Here is an 18,061-nt window from a genome sequence, read left to right on the forward strand (position 1 = left end):
TAATGTCTTCACTTCAAAAAACCAAACCAAAACAACAACAACAACAAAAACTAAAAATGAACATGGTGAATTTGTTTTGATACTGGATTACTATAATTTATATTTATATTCTATTTATCAATTTATATTGACACTGTATGCATAAAATTTGTTTCATAATACATTTTAAGCTAAAGGAGTTGCCATGAGAATCAGTATCAAAAGACAGGATTTGAAGTTGAATTTCCTAAATTAATACTATAATTCTTCTGACACTAATGAATATGCTCTGTTACTTACATGGAATCTTCAGAAATCTTCTGGCCTGCCTACTCTGTTAATGGAAAGTTACCAAAATCTCATGCTCCTTCTAGAACTACAAGATGGGAAGATGATGCAGACATCAGAGCTGGCTCTGTGTTAGGTCTGGAAACAGAATTGGTGTATTCAAACAGCACTTGACATGACCTAATAAATACTACCTAGGGAGACTATGAAAAGGCTTATAATAAATAAGTGGAATTATGGGTATATTGTATTAGGTCAGTAAAGCTAATGGACACTTGCAAGCATGGTCCAAAGTGTGAACAATTTCTTATGTATATGTGTAAGTGCATATTCAGTACTAAACAAAACCGCATCAGATTAATGAAGTAATACTAGATGTTCGTTCAGTTTATAAAGTTATAAGAACAATCCTGCTGTCACCAGATGTAATGAATTTTTTAATTGAATCAAAGACAATCATCTTTAGAAACTTCTCACAAAAAATGCATGCAAGCTAACTTAAATGCTCAACATTAACAGACCATAAAATTTAAGAGTGTGGGGGAAGCCCAGTGGGAAAGCAGAATAAGATTAAATTTCCTGTGGTATGAAACTAGATGAATGTAAATAATTTAGAAGAAATATTGCTATTTCAAGAGGAAAAAATGAAGAAATGTCCTAAGTTTTTATAAATGTAAGTAATTTTAATGGCTTTACTCTGGATATGCTTCGAACACTAATCAGAGACTGAAGGTGTGTAAATATAGCAAAAGTCTTCCTTGACTGAATTCCAGTGGTTACCACCCAGAGGAAATATTTGATGAAATGATAAAACAGTTACACAATTGGAGTTTTACAATGTTTTATTAAATATGGATAATTCAGAGGCCTATATGTTAGTGTGCAACATTAATAATAGAATGTTAGATCAGTCTTTAGAGAAAATTACAGTGAACAATTACTGTTATGCAGATTTCTTGTAAATTCCTCACAGCAGGGAGTTATTTTCTGAAAGAATACTGAAATGGGTAATGGAGTCAAGACTGTGGAGAAAGAACTGCATTGTATAGTTTTACCGTTATGTCTTTTTACTTTGGCTTTTTTTTCCAGTAGCTAACTAAATATAGACAGGCTTAGCTTGAAACAACTTTTTCCTTACAGTGACTGCTCTCATGGATCACAATATTCCGTTTTCTTTCCTGATGACAAATTTGTCATCAGAAGCAAGAATGTTAACATGAAATGAATCTTGCTATAGAAATGTCTTTTCTACATTTCTGTTTGGCATGTAACATCCTCACTGTAGGTAACTGTGAAATCCATCCATCCTTCACTGCAGTTAGTATACCCCTCTTCTGTCCACTAAAAGTTTTCCCTGATGTTGATGGTTTCAACTTGTGTTCATTCTCCCGGTGATGAGCAAAGATAGACCTCCATTTCTGTTGTTTTCACAGCGTAATTAAACTGTCCTAATTGAAAGGAAAAATAAAAATATATTGGTCTCTTCACTATAAATTGTCCCCATGAAGTCAGAAGATCAGGAACATGTTCTTAAAATTTGAAGGAGTAGAGGGGGGGGAATAGATGGGGAGAATCCTTCAATTTACTTATGATTTACAGGCAAATCCTATTTTATCTACAGGGTCACATTCTGGAAGTTAGAAAGGGCTTAGGAAAATATACAGATATTGTTTTTTGTTTTCCTATACAAGCCATCAGCCTCTGCTACCTAATATACTGAAGAAAAGTACTAAAAACTAATTGCATCATTCCTAGTGTTTCTTCAAATCCTGTCAAAAACTCTAGGATTGTTTTTACAGTTTCTACCAGCGCTATTCACACACCCTTCAAAATTTGTGGGTTGGTATTTTATTTCCTGGAAGAGTAAGTTTTAAATAAGATTAAGAACCTCTAAGAAGAGTTTTTGAAAGCTTTTGTTATGAGGACAAAATTCTGTTCACTTGTGATCTGTGACTGTGTCACTCACATTTTGCTTTTCTGGCTACAGTTTCTCAGGAAGGTGACTATAGGTGATGTACAGACATTGGCTTCCCTCCTTCTGTATCATATAGTAATTTTGGTATGCATATAAACGTACATTAAAAAACACAAAAAAAATATTATACTAATGTACACTTCTCTATTTTCTTGCTATACACACAACTATAAAAACAAAGAAGATATAAGGTTATCCACTTTTATGACATATTTGTTTATCTTGGTTCTCTCCCATGGTTTAATTACATTATTGATTTAACATCCCAAGAGAAAATATTCCCTAGTTGCTTGACCTCAAATTTGCCTTTGCATAACATTTTAATTAAGGTTACTGTTTAAGCACATGAGATCTGCATATTTTAGAATAAAAAATACAACATTGAGCCTGTTTTGAACACTTTGCATGAGAAAAGAGGGTATGTACTTCGAGTTAATATCCACAAGGTATACAAAGTATAAGACATACTAAAATGACCCTTTTGGTCTGCATGAAAAAAACAGTTTTCTTTAAAGTGCAGTAACCACAAGCATGTCTCCAAATCTTTTAAAGATCTCTTGAAGAATACAGACATGAAGAAATTGTACTTATATTACATGTTCAAAGTTATCTTTGCTAAAGAGGCAATTGCAAATGGGTGAGGTTTTTAATTTTTAAGTTGAAGGTGTAATTTTAGCTCCTTTTATGTATTGACACAAACGGAGATAAAACCAAATAAAAATAGCGGTGGCTAACACACATAGCTTTGCACTTCCCAGCCAGGTCTGATCAAAAGAGGAATTGTGAGGGCTGTGAATTCTGCTTTTTGCAAAAAAATAGGAGTCTGGAGCTGCTTGGTAAGCTGGATGAAGAAGATGTGAAGCAGAACTGTTTAGGTGCAGAATATTCTGGACAGATAGACTCAAGAGTACAAATGGGGGAAGTGTCTGATTTTGGTAATTGTTTATCTAGGGAGACAGGGTTTATGTGTATGGTTTTTGCATGAGGTACTTTATCAGTTTCCCCATTAGAACAGTCCTACTAGACATGAAATGCGACTGATCATTAGAAACAAAGGAACAGTCATGTGCAAAGGGTAAGTTTAAAAGGGCATTGATGGTGGATGCCTTTTACTGCCCACTTTGCCATGCTTGCAGTGACATTACCCTAGTAACAATAACAAACATGATACATTTGTATTGTAATCTGCCATTAGACAGACATTAATTTCCTTATCTCTTTATGCATATAGCTTCTAGCAAAAGAGAATCCTTACAAACACTAGTAAGCACCTCTGTGAAAAGAATTACTACTGTCAGTCTGTAGTTGACCTGAACGGTTGTTCATCAATTTCATCCACAGCTTGTGTAGGTGGAGGCCACCAGCTTCTCCTGTATCCATGTGATTAAGGAATTCAAGGTTCTTCATGTATTCCGTCTTCAATACAGGTAACAGTTTGATCTTCTCAGATGTTGCTTTTGTGTATAATTCAGGAAAAAAAAAATAAAAGGAAAGTATTTAAAATGTTGTAAGTATATTTTAGATTGCATATGTTGACAAACATGCATATTTAAAGCCTCCTGAGTATGCTTAGGGGCATAGTTGGAGTTGTTCTCCTTTTGGGAGCCTTTAAAACTAAGGCTGCTGACACATTGTAAGATATTCATTCAGAGAAAATTCTTTTTATGTGTGACTGACCAAGAATATACTAGATGGCATTAATAATAAGCCCGTGTAGGAAAAGTTAAGAAAAAATAAATTGTGACTTTCTTTAAGCACAGTTTTCGTCTGAGACGTAGGTCTGATGAACCAGCTGATTTTGTTGAAGAAAATCTCTCTGTTTATTTCCTCTTTCTTCAAGGATTTTATTTATATGATTTAATATATCTCCTTGGAAAAAGCGAAACTTGTATGCTGTATCACAGACTGACAAATTCTTTGAGCAATACTTAGTAAATTACCAAATGCTTCATAATAAGTTATAAAACTCATCCAAAAATAGTTATAGAGAAAGAATTAATAACTCTCTGCTTATCTCAATTGTCAGTGAAAAAGAACAAAAAAGATTGCAAGTCACTGCAGAACGTTTAATGTGTGTGGCATTTTTAGGAAGTTTTCTGTTAGCTCCACACTATAGAAACATAAAAATGTCCATAATTTGTGGGGTGGGGGGGGAATGGAGTGAAACTGTAGAGCAAATATCCACAAAAAAACATGAGTGGTAATGAAATTTCAGAATGAGAATGAACTTTAAGAAGAATCTGACTTCTATGCAGACTTCTCTTTGGCAGCATTTACATATGAGCATTGAAGAGGAAGACAAAATCAATCTGATTCCCAAAGAAAGCCCTACATAAAAAATTATCGTTTGCTCGAAAAAGAAAAGGGAGACAGTGAAGGGAAGGGGTGAGGAGGGAAGCACTCTGCTCTTTGTATCAGTATCTCAAAAATAGGCTTTTATTTCTTGATTGTACCTCACACTGACATGGATAAAGGAAGCAAAAATCATCAAGGCAAAGATTTCAAGAAACAGTCTACATCATTCAGCCTTCCTGTGAACAGGAACATGGACAGAATATTAAAAAGAAAAAATGCTGTCATTAATAAGCTACAAGGAAGTACATGCATACAGAGTACTTCCACATTCACTCTCCGACCATGAGGATGTAAAGGCTTAAGTTACAATATCAAGGACCAAAGAATCTGCCCATAGATGTTGCTCAGGAAGCGTGACGCTGAATGGGGGGAGGGAAGAGAAGGGAGCGTTATTTCTTCTGGACCTGGGGGATAGTAATGGGGCTGATATCGAGTGTAAATTTTCAAAGCTGTTACAGCCAAATAACTCTGCTCAGTGCTTCAAAACATACCTGCTATAATAATAACGTAGTGTAATGCTCAGTTGGATTTGTGGAGTCCCTAAGCTAACTGGTATGAAAAATAATATGCATTTTGAGCCTAGAAGAATGAAGAAGTAGGGAAATGGCATAAATCATGGCACAGCAAGCCATCAAAATCATCTACCGTGATCACACTTGGCAGTTTATAAACTTGAATGTGACTTCCATTTGGTTTCTGTGTCAGACTCCAAACATTAAGGAAAAAGGGTCTTAAAAAGAAAAAAAAAAAAACCACAAACAAACAAAAACAACAACAAAAAAAGGTGAACAGCTTTTGGGCAAAGTTTGCCTGGAAGTACTTGGTTTGACAGGCTTAGTACGAGGTGACAACAGAGGAGATACCTTGTAGCCATATGAACACCTAAGTAAAGTTTAATGTAGCATGGCCCTCACAGGAAGAAAACAGAGTTGTCTTTGTTTTTCCTGATTTTTTTTTCTTTTTTGCTGCATCTAACTAAAAGAGTTAATAGGAGTAGGTTTAATATACCAATCAGTGCAGTTTTAACAACAGAGTTGTCTTGAGAAAGACCTTCTAAGATGTTTTCTGGTGAATAATCAGAAATTAGTTCTCTTTTACTTTCTGAAGAAATAACACCAGTGTTAGAGAGTCCTGAGCACTTTGCATTTTGGTGTAAAAACTACGTGAACTTAAATGTGTTCCCTCACTGTATGAAAAATTATACAACCGGGTTCTCCAGGGGAACCCCTGTTCATTCACATGCAATTGCTTTTTAACTTGTTTAATTTACAAACTTAAAATGGTCACCATAAAATCTGTATCAGTCAGGAAATCACTCTGGATTCATTGAACGGATACTAGTTATCCCACACTGCTTATAGCATTTTCATATCTGGCCAAATATATTGCAGCTGGAAAGATCAATGAATAGCACTTAGGCCAGACATAACTTAATGCCTTTTAAAGTAATAAATGGCTATTGTGTTTTCTAGCAGAGAAATTCAGGTCTGTTGTTAAAGAAAAATCTGACATATTTCTTATGTTTCTTCAATAGAGAAATTGGTCTATGTATTTCCAAGCACTGTTCCCTACCCTGTTGTGGTATGTCACTTAATTTTCTTCACACTCTCTTGCTTCTGTGTTCAATAACAAGTTCAGTAGCAGAAGAGAAAAAGCAGGAATAGAATGGAACATAATTTTCTAATAGCCTGTATAAGTGGAAGAAACATTAGCAAATATATGAGATCCCTGTAACTAGTGTCCTCAGTTCTCATAAGAGACAATTCTAAAAGAGCTAAATGAGCTGCCTTGGTATGGCTCCCTGCTGATATAGATACTTCAATAGCCTAAAAAAATGCTCTCCTCACACCACCACAGCTGGTGACAGCTCAGGGACTTGCCTTGCTTGCTGCTGCTTTCAACAGAAGTCTAAGGCTGTCTTCAACCTGTCTTTTCCATTTTGCAGTAAGAATGTGATTCACTCAATTATTTCTTTATTTATTTTGCCATGAGCATCAAGAACTTCACCTAGTGCAGAATGAATCTTTCATTTTATGTTTGTACAGGTGAATAGGAGGGGAGACAAAAGGAGCGTTCTGTGTGCAAAGAAAAATGTTTGGACTTGAAGATCTGTTTCACACTTCTCTCATGAGCACTCTTTGAATGAAGAGCAATAGAGCCACAAAACATTAACGGCCATTCTGGGGGCTTTGTCTCATCCCAGCCAATCTGGCATGGAAAGTTTTGAAGTGTAAATAACTCAGAGTTGTTATTTAGATGTATTTATTTGGCTCTCATATATAAGGGAAATTAAAGGAGACACTACAGTAGGACCTTAATGATAGTTCATATATCTGTTGACAAATACAACTCTCACGGGAAAATATTTTGTCCTCTCCCTGGTGGAAAAAAAAAAAAAAAATCATGTTTCATGGCTTCTAAAAAGGATGTTTAGATGGACCCTTTTGCATTAAAAGGAGACAAGCATTATAAAATGTTGCCTTTATATTTTTAAACTTCATTTTCTCAGTCTAAGCAAGAGTAGGAAGGCAAAAAAATGCAGTAAATAATACTTTTGTTATTCATTTACACATGTAGGGGATAATCTTTCCTTGAAACTAAGTAAGATGTAGAATATAGTAAAAACTGCATAGACCTGTTTTTTTGGTACTACCATATTGACATCCAATGTGTCTGTTTAAATAGCCAAGCTCATTGTACCTGTACATTTGCTGTAAAGAAATTCAATAATGGAATCAGGGTTTAGCATGTCTTACGAAACAAAACGTATCTTAACGCAAATTAATTCTACACTCAGCATAATGAGTTTCAAAGATATTAAGTCATTAAAATGGTCAAAGGACTTCAGTGAGATTTACTTGTCAGTTAGATTTTTCTGAATATTATTTACCATGGTATTGACCAGTTCTGGAAACAGTTCAAAAAACCCTGCCTGGATAATATTAGGTTGTTTCTGAATTTTCTTTCTATTAACAGTCTGTGATAGGAAACATAACTGTAAAATCAAACAAAATAGTCGCTTTTAGAGCATCCGTTGTCAGTAATAAATTAAGGGTCTAGCCCTGGGTTGTAGGAAAGATATGGATTTGAACAACATATTAGTCATAAAAACGTACTTTCCAGATGTTTATTCTCATCCCAGGACTATGAAATGAAGTAGCAGAGGCTCTGTAAAGGCTCGCCTTGTGCCCATTTAGATGAGGAAGCTGATGGTCTTGATTAAGAGGTGGAGTTAGTTCATTTTGATAACTATGAGCTATGTAGCAAAGTCAAATTAGTATAAACCTAGAAGGAATAAGGAAGGAAAAAAGAATGCATATCAGAGATAGGTTTTGTTATTTATATATGGAAAATATCTCCATGGACATAACTGATATTTATACTGCGATTTGTCTCTTAACTTCTGCAGATAAGAGTAGAGAGGTGACATTGAACATAAGGAATCCTCCAAAACTTTTTTTTTTCTTCAATTGTATTTAAAAATTTAATTTCAAAATCCTAGATGAGGTGTAACAGTAAGGAGTATCTTCTTTCTTCATTCTGCAAATAACAATTAAAATAGTGTGTTAAGCATGGCTTCACCATTTTAGAACCAAACATGCAAAATAAACTATTGTGTATATAAAGGTAACATTAAAAAAACTAAAGATAATTGTACTGAAAATTGTTTAAAAGAAGGAAGAACAAGTCATGAATGGTTTAATGCAGAAAGTGTGTCACTTAGACTAAAAGAAATAAAAAAGAAACTCCTGCTTCCCAAAACAACCAAACTCAAATTGACACATCTTTTATTTTGCTGTGCCTAAAATTGCTGATCAGGAGGCAGTGTGGTGACCTCTGCTCCCAGCCATGATCATGGCATTGAAAAGTGTCATTGTGAGAAATTGGGAAAACACAGAAATTCCATCAATGACTGAGTGGACACACACAATAGAGGATATGCTTGTTACAGAAAAAAATTGACGCAACAACAAGGCTGCCACCTGATGCCCTGCTTTTGTAGTTTCTTAATTTTTTTTTCTTCTTTTTCTCTTTTTTCTTTTTTCTTCTTTTCAGATGTTGTATGCTTTCTAGTCACTAAAAATTGAACAGTTTTCAACACCAAAAAGAATATATATGTATCTAAGCTGACACATAAGAGGAAGCTAGCTATATGGCCACTGCTGAAACAGTGACTTATGGGTTGCACTGGAGTCATCTAACACTGTTTTTTCATTTATTGCTGGATGGTGTGCTGTTTAAAACAACTTAATTTACCAAGAATAACACATCTGGGACAGACAGTGGTGCACAAAGATTTCATTTACAACATTAAGATACACTATAAATTGTTTGTGTATTCCAGGAAAAGGGTTGGACATATTCTTGTTTAGAATAACTTAAGAAAACCCAAGGGTTTTGAAATGGCATTTTTAAGTACACATTACGCTGACATTTGTCTTTTACTTGTGTTATACAACTGCATTTTTAGATGTTACCTAATATCCTATTCCTTTCATCATTCATGTCCTGAATATTCTCCCTCAATAAAATGATAAATATATTTGTGGTAGCGGTCTTCAATTATAATTACACAAGACGGATTTAAAGTTTTTGAAACAGGATTATAAAATATGGTTTTCTGAAGAATGGAAATGTAACACTGCCACTTCCTATTAGAAGTAATTTTCACTGCATCTCTACCTCTTATGGTCTGACACTACTTTGTTCCGTAACCTTGTCAGAAGTATAGGCTGACTTATGTTTTTATTGCTATTGCATCTGAGGCATGTAAGTACATTAAATACATGTACATCTCAGAAGAGTGCTAGATGAGCTCATTTGCCACTCATTGGTGAAACTCTTGTTCTGCAGTTTAGACCAGTGCTTAAGTAGCATTGCCATGACTCGGTAGACTGGAATTCTCAGTCACAAATCATAAAGGAGGAGGAAATACTGAGGTCTACTTTTTTTGTAGATCTATCTCAGGCCACTGTCGTTCTGGTTACTAGTTAAACCAAAGTTGTTACAGCAGAGTGAATAACAAACTCAAAGTTATTTAAAACATTTTCCAGTTCATGAAAAATGTATGAAAAGACATTTCCCAGTGTATTAAAGTCCTTAAAGAAAGCATTAGAGGTGTTGATATCATGAATAATCTTTTTCTGCCTTATTTTATAGAACTGTATTACATGGCAATACTTGGAGAGCAGCATACCACACCATGCACATGAGAGAGATTTGTGTCTTTAGTCATACTTGCAGGTCATCACAACACATGCGTGACTCATGTGTGGCATAGAAATGGCTTTGATTGACACACTGGTGTGACTACACTCACTGTGCTTGGTTTTTAGATGGAAGATTAATTGAACAAGATTTGTTATTATTTCACATGTTTAGTAGTATGAAAGAAGTAGGAAATTAATCAAGGGGACACCGTTCAGTCTATGTATTGTAACGTATCCTTTGGATTTAGAATCAGCATATCCTGTCTATAATAACTTTAAATATCAGCTTAATGTCCCTATTCAATTTACTTCTACTTTTTATTGCCCTACACATATAGAAGGGCCATGAAATTCTCTTGGTGGAGAAGATACAGTTTAAGTTGTCAGATTTCTGACACAACATTAGTTGGAGGGATATCTCCGAGGCATTATCCGATCTTGTTAACTTTGTTCTTGCAGAAATATTATTCCATCTAAGGAGAGAAAAAGGTTCCAACTGACTTGTCTTGACTGATATTTTATTTCCAAATTGTTCCATTCAAGAGAATATGATTACTAAAGATTATTTTCAGAGTAAAATATTACTCATTGTACATTACAGCAAGGGAATTTGGCCTATGTTCTTAATGTTTCTCCCAGTTGATGAGAGGGAGGGAAAGGCCATAAAAACGGCAAACCTGATCACACCACTGTGATATTTCTCATGGCAAATACTTTCTACAGATATTAATGTCTAAATGATGGATCTAAAAAAATTCATTTTTCCTTCCCAAACTTTTCAGCATTTGAGTGAGATATGATGTTATTTGTCATATTTTTGTGTATAATATGACTTATTACACTCTTAAAAAGCTACATAGTCTACCGTCAGGGCTGTATTTCACTCATATCAGGTGTTATGTCAGGTGATTCCAGAAGCAGTGAAATAAAAAGTACTAGAAAAAAGCAGAAAGCTAGTCTGTTCCTCTGTGTTTTTTATAATCATGCATTAAATCTTTTCTGTAGTCAGATATACAAGAGTTATTGCTTTCACAAAAAAACAGTGAAAGCTGAAGTACACAATGGGAGAAGTGAGTACTAGTTATCCCCTCTTATCACTCACTTGCTCTGTGACCTGAGGAACCCTCGTTCTGTACTTTTAATCTGCTGAATGAAAACCCTTTAACAGCTGATGACAGATGTTTTGTGTCTCACGCTTACACTTAAACAGTGAGAAATGCAACACTTCTGTTGTGGTTGTATCTTCTGGACACGAGTGTACTAAATAAAATAAAGAAAAAAAAAAAAAAACAAATATTTAAAAAGCCTCTGAGCGAACCAGCAAGAACTGACTATACCATAAACCTGAAGTTTTCCTGCAAATCAAATGTAACTCTACTGGGAACTTCCATCAGAAGATTAAGGCATCCCTGAAAAGATAAAACTAGAATTAATCTGGGGTTAGCTACTCAGATGCTTAGGCAGCAGCTTATTAGAATTGTCAAATGACTACAGATCAACATGTTGTCATGTCACGCTGCAAAATACAGCAGGGCATGCCGCACTGGAAGCAACAATTTATTCAAAAATTTGTTGATATTTGCCTTTAAAGAACATTGGTTTTGAAGTAACATAGCAATTTCAGAACAGTCACAAATTATCATTTCCCATACAGCTCCATATGCAAATCTGCACTGATAAATACTACCCTACATGCCAGCCCAAATGGAGGTTCATTTTTTAATAACACTGGTTTCTTGCAAATGCAAGTTTCTGGAGTGATTTCCATTGAATCTTCACAATATTGGGCACAAGAATATTCCCATTAATGAGCAAAGAAATTCTGGTATTAAAGTTTCTGGACTATTGATGTTGACACTTTTAGCATTGCCAGCGTAAACAGCTTGCTAAGCATTATCTTGTGTTACAGGTGTGTCAAATATCTGACTAACAGATGTTAGTAGCAAATGAAGTAGGAAGTTTCTAAACAGGAAAGTACAGGCATCTGAGATAGCACAGATCACCAGCATTCTTGTAAGTGTGCAACTGCAATTCTCAGCCTTTTCAAACTATGATTAGTCATCTAATTGTGCGTCCAAATTTAGTTGGTGCATTTTACATGCATAATTAATTGATTTCCTAAAGATCTCTCCTGGTTTTTAATTACTGCTGAAGCTAGCGTTAAATATGGACTGAGCCAGTCTGCACACCAATTTCCTTTAGAAACTGGATGCAGACAGCTTGTGACAAGCGTGAGTATTCATACAATACAGAAACTGGCTGCTGTCTAGGCTGGGATATGTGTACTTCACCATGGGTTCAGTTTAATTCATTTATTGTCTGACTGAAGTGAAGTCATTTGGTCTTAATTGGTTACTGAGGCATTGCTTAAATATTGGCATAGGAGGAAAACATTTTACATTTAAAGAGACTCTTCTGAATTTCTTGTCATTTACACCTGTAATTATATGAAAATGCGAAAGCATAATAAAGAGTGACAGAAACTCTTGTCTAACGTGATTTCCAGTGCTGCAATCAGCAACTGGATGACAGTGTATCTGCCTTTTTCTGGTGTATATTTCCATACTTTGTTAATCAGAGCAGCAATACCATTGACACAAACAGAAGCTTTGCCCAAGTAAGGAGTTAATGATTTGACCCACCTCTTTCCTCTAATCCATGCTGGTTTGTGAATATAAGGGATGTTTCCTTGAGGTGTACATCCCAAAGCTCCACAGTTCAGTCACCATATACTGAAAACTGTAGTAGCATTAAACTGATGCTCTTTGTGAAAGACCTGTGTATTTTGTCAAAAGGTCACAAATTTGCTGAATATGTTCCCATTAACAACACCCTATTTCATTCCCCTTTCTCCAACATCTAACAACAAATGGCTTTAATAATAACCTTGCTGCTGTGTTCTAATTTTCACCTCAATCTCTGCTCAGTCCTAGCTCCATTTTCCATTTGTTCTTTCTTGCCTTGTTAAGTTAAACTCTTGATATGTATATAAACTTGAATATGTCCCATTAGCCTTTTCCAAAGCAAGAGGGTAGCGTTGGTCACAGGAAATAATATTTTTCACTTATATGGCTTCTTCTTCCTTGAAAACCCAGAGCACGTCACAAAGTTTGACTGCCTACATTGTAGGGGATGAATGTTCAAATACCAAGGAAGTGAAAATATGGAGAAGGAATAACTGATCCCATAGTCTGCAGGAGAGCTGCAGGTAAGGTTTAATTTGTATAATTACCAAATGTTTTACATAATATTGTATGTTCCCAGGATTTTTGTACAGGGATGTATTCAAAACAGAGGTTTTGATAATACATTTTCTCACTATAATGAAGCATGCATTATATTTGGTCAACACTGTGGTGGTAGAAGTTATAGTAGGGTCATAAAGGGCCTAGAGAAATTTGCGTGCAACAGATCAATAAACGGACACCAAAAGAACCAGTTGAGGTGTCCTGTCTAGCTTTCCTAGTATAACAGGTACAGATATTGGGTGAGTACAAAGGGAACGAAACACAGGAAGTGACGAAGCTCATGTGTTCAAATAGGGTTTTCCTATTACTACTACCAGACACAAATATTTGCCCACAGAAACTGTTGAGCTAACCCAGTAAGGCATTTCCTCTATTTTTATGTAGAGTTTCTTGCTGCTGATGTATCCAGAACCAATCCTTCTGTTCTAAGTAAAAAATCTCACTTAACTATTACAAAAAATATTAACAGAATTTTCTTTCCTTCTCCTTTCATGAATGTACCACATATGCTATTCACTTGAACTTATCAAATATTCTAATTTGAATTTTGTTTTTAAAGAAAGTGTGAGACATGTTCAAATAAAAGGTTCACTAAAGGCCCACAGGTTTTGTTTTGTTGTGGGTGTTTTTTTGTTTGGTTTGGTTTATGTTTTTGTTTTGTTTTGTTTTGTTTTAAACTACATCATGTTTTGACTGAAGTAAAATCCCAAGCTTTAATCTGAAAACTGGTTCTGTTTTCATATGAATGCCTCATCACTGCTCAAAATGATTTTTTGTTCATACAGATGTGGCTAGTAAGTCTTTGCTTCCACTTATCTCTTGTGCTAATCTACATTCTTTTAACTCTGCACCTCACTTGTACACTCTCCTGTCTTTAAATAACATCATATCCATTCACAGTTAACTATATTCTTCTAAGAGAAGCCAACCATTAAAAGAAATTGAGTCCTCCTTTAAGCAATTTTTAACTTTTTCTTCAAACTATAAAATCTCCTTTGTCTTCCCATGGAGTTTCAAAATTGCAGTAACAATTATTGATTATTAGCGTACTCTTTCATAGTTCAACTCTTACTCATCTGCATATTCTTATGCCTTTCTTTTTAGTCTTTATTTTGCTGATTATTTACTGTATTTAGCTATCATATTTATGCATTGGTTTATAATTTAGCAGAAAACATGTGCAGGGTGTTATGTGTCCTCATACCTCTAGTGATGGAAAGTATACCATATAAAAAAAGCAGTATCTTGTACTGATATTCCTCAACCTTCCAGTATGATCAAGAATATTTACTGTTACTAAAACCTGCAGTGTAGGTTCTAACTGACATGAGAGTAATGCTGTTAATATATCCAGAGGATATTGCCATAGGAGAACCATCAGAAGTTCTGTTAGGTAGCTCTGTTTATTTAACAAATGCCTTCATTAACAAAAAAAGTTCAAAAAATCAGCTTTCTTGTGGCAAAAAAATACTAGTATGGCATGATTTTAGTTGGATTTTCCAAATATTGTAGTAGAAATAACTTTGGAAAAGTTAATACTCAAAGTCAGACTTTGCCTGCAAGAGTATAAGCTTTCCACATGTAAGTAGATATAGATAAACTAATTTAATAATTTGCTTTAGATATTTGACTTTAACTGTGTAAGAACAGAGACTTGTCCAGGTGCTTTATGTGACTTGTGAGGTTTTGGGCTACAGACAATAAAGTTTGTCTTGCTTCTTGTCTGACTTGTTCTCTTAAATTCCAGACAAATTCTAGTGCCATTTTTCACACAAAATACAGTTTTACGCCCAGTAGCATGTGGAATTTAAGATGATGGGTCCATCTAAGCTTCCACTCAGTGCAATTATGAGGTTCGGTATGTAGTTCTTTACAGTGACCAATGAAGGGATTCCGCATAAGAAACACCATTCTTGTGAATAACTATCTTTGCTACATTTTTCAAATACACAACCCTTGTTTTGAGTTTGCAGAGAATCTTTCTGGAATGAGATCATGTCTGACTGATGCTTCTGCTGCAATAAATACCATGCAATGTAAAAAATTATAGAAATGTGATCTTTTTTAAAGGCTTGTAGAGACTTTAGCAATGTTCTCACTTCTAGTTTTTCTTTGTCGTGTCTTCTAATTTCTGTTTCTAACATATTAATCCATTAGTGTAGCATCATAGAAATGTTACTAAACGGAAGTTTTAAAAACTAATTGCAAGATTTTCTTGATACAGAGAATTAACAATTAACTAATTAACACTTAAAGAACTAACACTTAAAGACACTTAGAGAACTAACCCTTGCCCCACATCACTAGACTTAAGGAGCCAACAGAGAGCTTTGTAATTGTATGAGAAGCAGGAGTTCGCTGATGACTTGCAAAGATAATAACCCTTGGGTGCATCCTTAGTGCATCCTTGGGTGAACTAGACAACAGAAACTTGGGCACAGGACAGGAGATATGGCAGTTTTAACCAACTCAGCAGTCTGAGTCCTAACCAACTTATCACACTGGACCAAAAGTAACCCTGCACAGAGAAGAGGACCCAGGTTCACGATCACTGTGCAGCTGCAACCAGGAGGAGCCAGAGGTGGAGGCTATGGAAATGGTCTCCCAGAACTCATTGTAATAAGAACCACCTTCTTGGGGACAGGTTACGAATATGTATAGGTGTTCCTAAAACTTTCATGAATATGTAACACTTTACTGTATTTAACCAAGCTCACAGTTACTGTAAATTTACACACGACTTGGGCGGAGCTATCCTCTGTGTGTCTGCTGCCGTAAATACATACCTTCTTTATAATCTCAAGGGCTGTAAGGTCATTTCCACACCTCATTCTTAACAGCTGCTGCTGATTACACAACTCTGATTCTGCTAAATTAGGAGAGGACTATATGTCCTGCTAATAATGTATCCCCAGCCATCACCTTCCACATAGATTGGAGCACCAGTTACCCACTGTGGTTGTGATAGGTTAAGGCATGAGGAGAGATTTATTTATATACATTCCATATTGTACAAGAATCTATAATATATTTCAAATATTTCTGAAGTCAGACTCTGAAATCCTTCTTGAAGTTTCTTAAATCAGATTACTCTTCCCCTTCAATTAAACACATCTATAAACAGAGGTCTCACGTTCTTAAGAAAAAAATACTGTATAGTGCAACTGAGATGGCACATTTTCTACCCCCTGGAATTCCTTACTAGATATAAAACATGATTTCAGAATGAAAAACCAATAGGCATAATGTGCAAAATTAGTATTCAAAATAAAAGATACTTAAGTGAACAATCGCAAACATATACCCACCGGTCAGGGTGAAAATATTAGTCTACCTCCTAGACTCTGTCTCTTCTCAGCCAATAAGCATTAATTGGATTTTTGTCTGGTTGATCTTCTACAGCTATTTCTTACATTTGAACACAAGGTAATCAAATTAAGTGCAACAGATACAACACTGTAGGAACTGATTCAGAATGGGTAGATTATCTTACATTCAAAAATTAAAAGAAAATTGGATGTGATTGTGACTTTGTGTATGTGTTCACACACACTCTTGCATATCCGCAACATGTGTATAATTGCTTTTAATTATACAAAAATATGTCACAAAGAAAACTTTAAAATAGTATTTTCATTTGAATTTTCTACCTTAATATTGCTAAAATGTTAGAACTTTCTTTGCATGAGCTAGAACAGTAAGAACAGGGACCACAAGTGTCCATAATATTATTGACACATAAGATAACATCAACAAGTATATGTGTGTATGTGAGTAAACATGCATATTTGTCTACATTTCTGCTTGTTCAGTTTGGTAATAGAACAACTTTATGGGCAGAATCTGCTTGTTCTTAACCTAGTGTGTTAAGGAACTCATTTTTGATCTGGAAGCTCCTTGTGATATTGTAATAGAACTAGGTTTAGTCTTGAATAAGGATTTTATTTTTAATATAGTGTAAATATTTTTACACATACACAATTGTATAACCATATATGATGCTGGATGATCATACACTAAGAGTGAAACATTTTATTTTTATGAAGAAATATAGTAAAACTCTCTGATAATGAGCAGGCAGAATAACTGGAATTTTATATTATCTTAGTGTTTTGCTGACATGCACAATGCTTTAATCTGGGAATGTCAGGAGTACTACATAGATCGAAACTGTCAATATCTACTCATCTAAAGAGGTCATTTGTATTTGCTTCAAGACTAGGATTAGATGATGAAATATGTTTCTTTGTTAAGTATGAACTCCAGGACCATTTAGAGAAGGACATCACAAAATTTCCCATGGGTGTATTTTGGCAATGAAAACCTGCAGTATTGGAAATGTATGTTGCATACTAGTAAAAAACATGAATCTTTCCCTATGGGGGTTCTGGTCAATGACAAGTTGAACATGAGCCAACAGTGCCCTGGCAGCCAAGAGGGCCAGCTGTGTCCTGAGGTACATCAAGTGCAGCATTGCCAGCCGGGTGAGGGAGGTGATTGTCCCGCTCTGCTCTGCACTGGTGCAGCCTCACCTGGAGCACTATGTGCAGTTCTAGGCACCACAGTATAAAAAATATATTAAGCTACTGGACAGTGTCCAGAAGAGGGCTACAAAGACGGTGAAGAGTTTGGAGAGGAAGCCGTATGAGGAGTGGCTAAAGTCACTTGGTTTGTTCAAGCTGGAGGAGACTAAGAGGAGACCTCATCATGGTCTACAGCTTCCTCAGAAGGGGAGGAGGAAGGGTAGGTGCCTAAATTATTCTCCTTAGTGACCAATGACAGAACCCGAGGGAATGGCAGGAAGATGTGCCAGGAGAGGTTTAGATTGGACACTAGGAAAAGGTTCTTCCCCCAGAGGGTAGTGGAGCACTGGAACAGGCTCCCCAGGGAGGCAGTAATGGCTCCAAGCCTGGCAGTGTTCAAGAAGAGACTGGACAACACCCTCAGACACATGGTGTGAACTGTGGGGTTGTCCTTTTCAGGAACAGGAGTTGGACTTGATGATC

The 18,061-nt window shown here is 35.6% G+C and overlaps 1 long non-coding RNA gene across 1 annotated transcript in view; it reads right to left on the reverse strand.

Annotated features, from left to right (window-relative positions):
• Positions 1–1,125: 1,125 nt before the first annotated feature.
• LOC139828780 (uncharacterized) overlaps positions 1,126–18,061 on the reverse strand; it is a 28,355-nt gene continuing 11,419 nt past the window's right edge. Inside the window, exons 2-3 of the long non-coding RNA XR_011740724.1 lie at positions 7,714–7,882; positions 1,126–3,696 (exon numbers count right to left, since the gene is read on the reverse strand). This is a non-coding gene — a long non-coding RNA (uncharacterized lncRNA). The remainder of the gene's footprint in view (positions 3,697–7,713; positions 7,883–18,061) is intronic.

This window comes from Patagioenas fasciata, chromosome 1 (genome assembly GCF_037038585.1).
Source record: "Patagioenas fasciata isolate bPatFas1 chromosome 1, bPatFas1.hap1, whole genome shotgun sequence".
Classification (NCBI taxonomy): Eukaryota; Metazoa; Chordata; class Aves; order Columbiformes; family Columbidae; genus Patagioenas; species Patagioenas fasciata.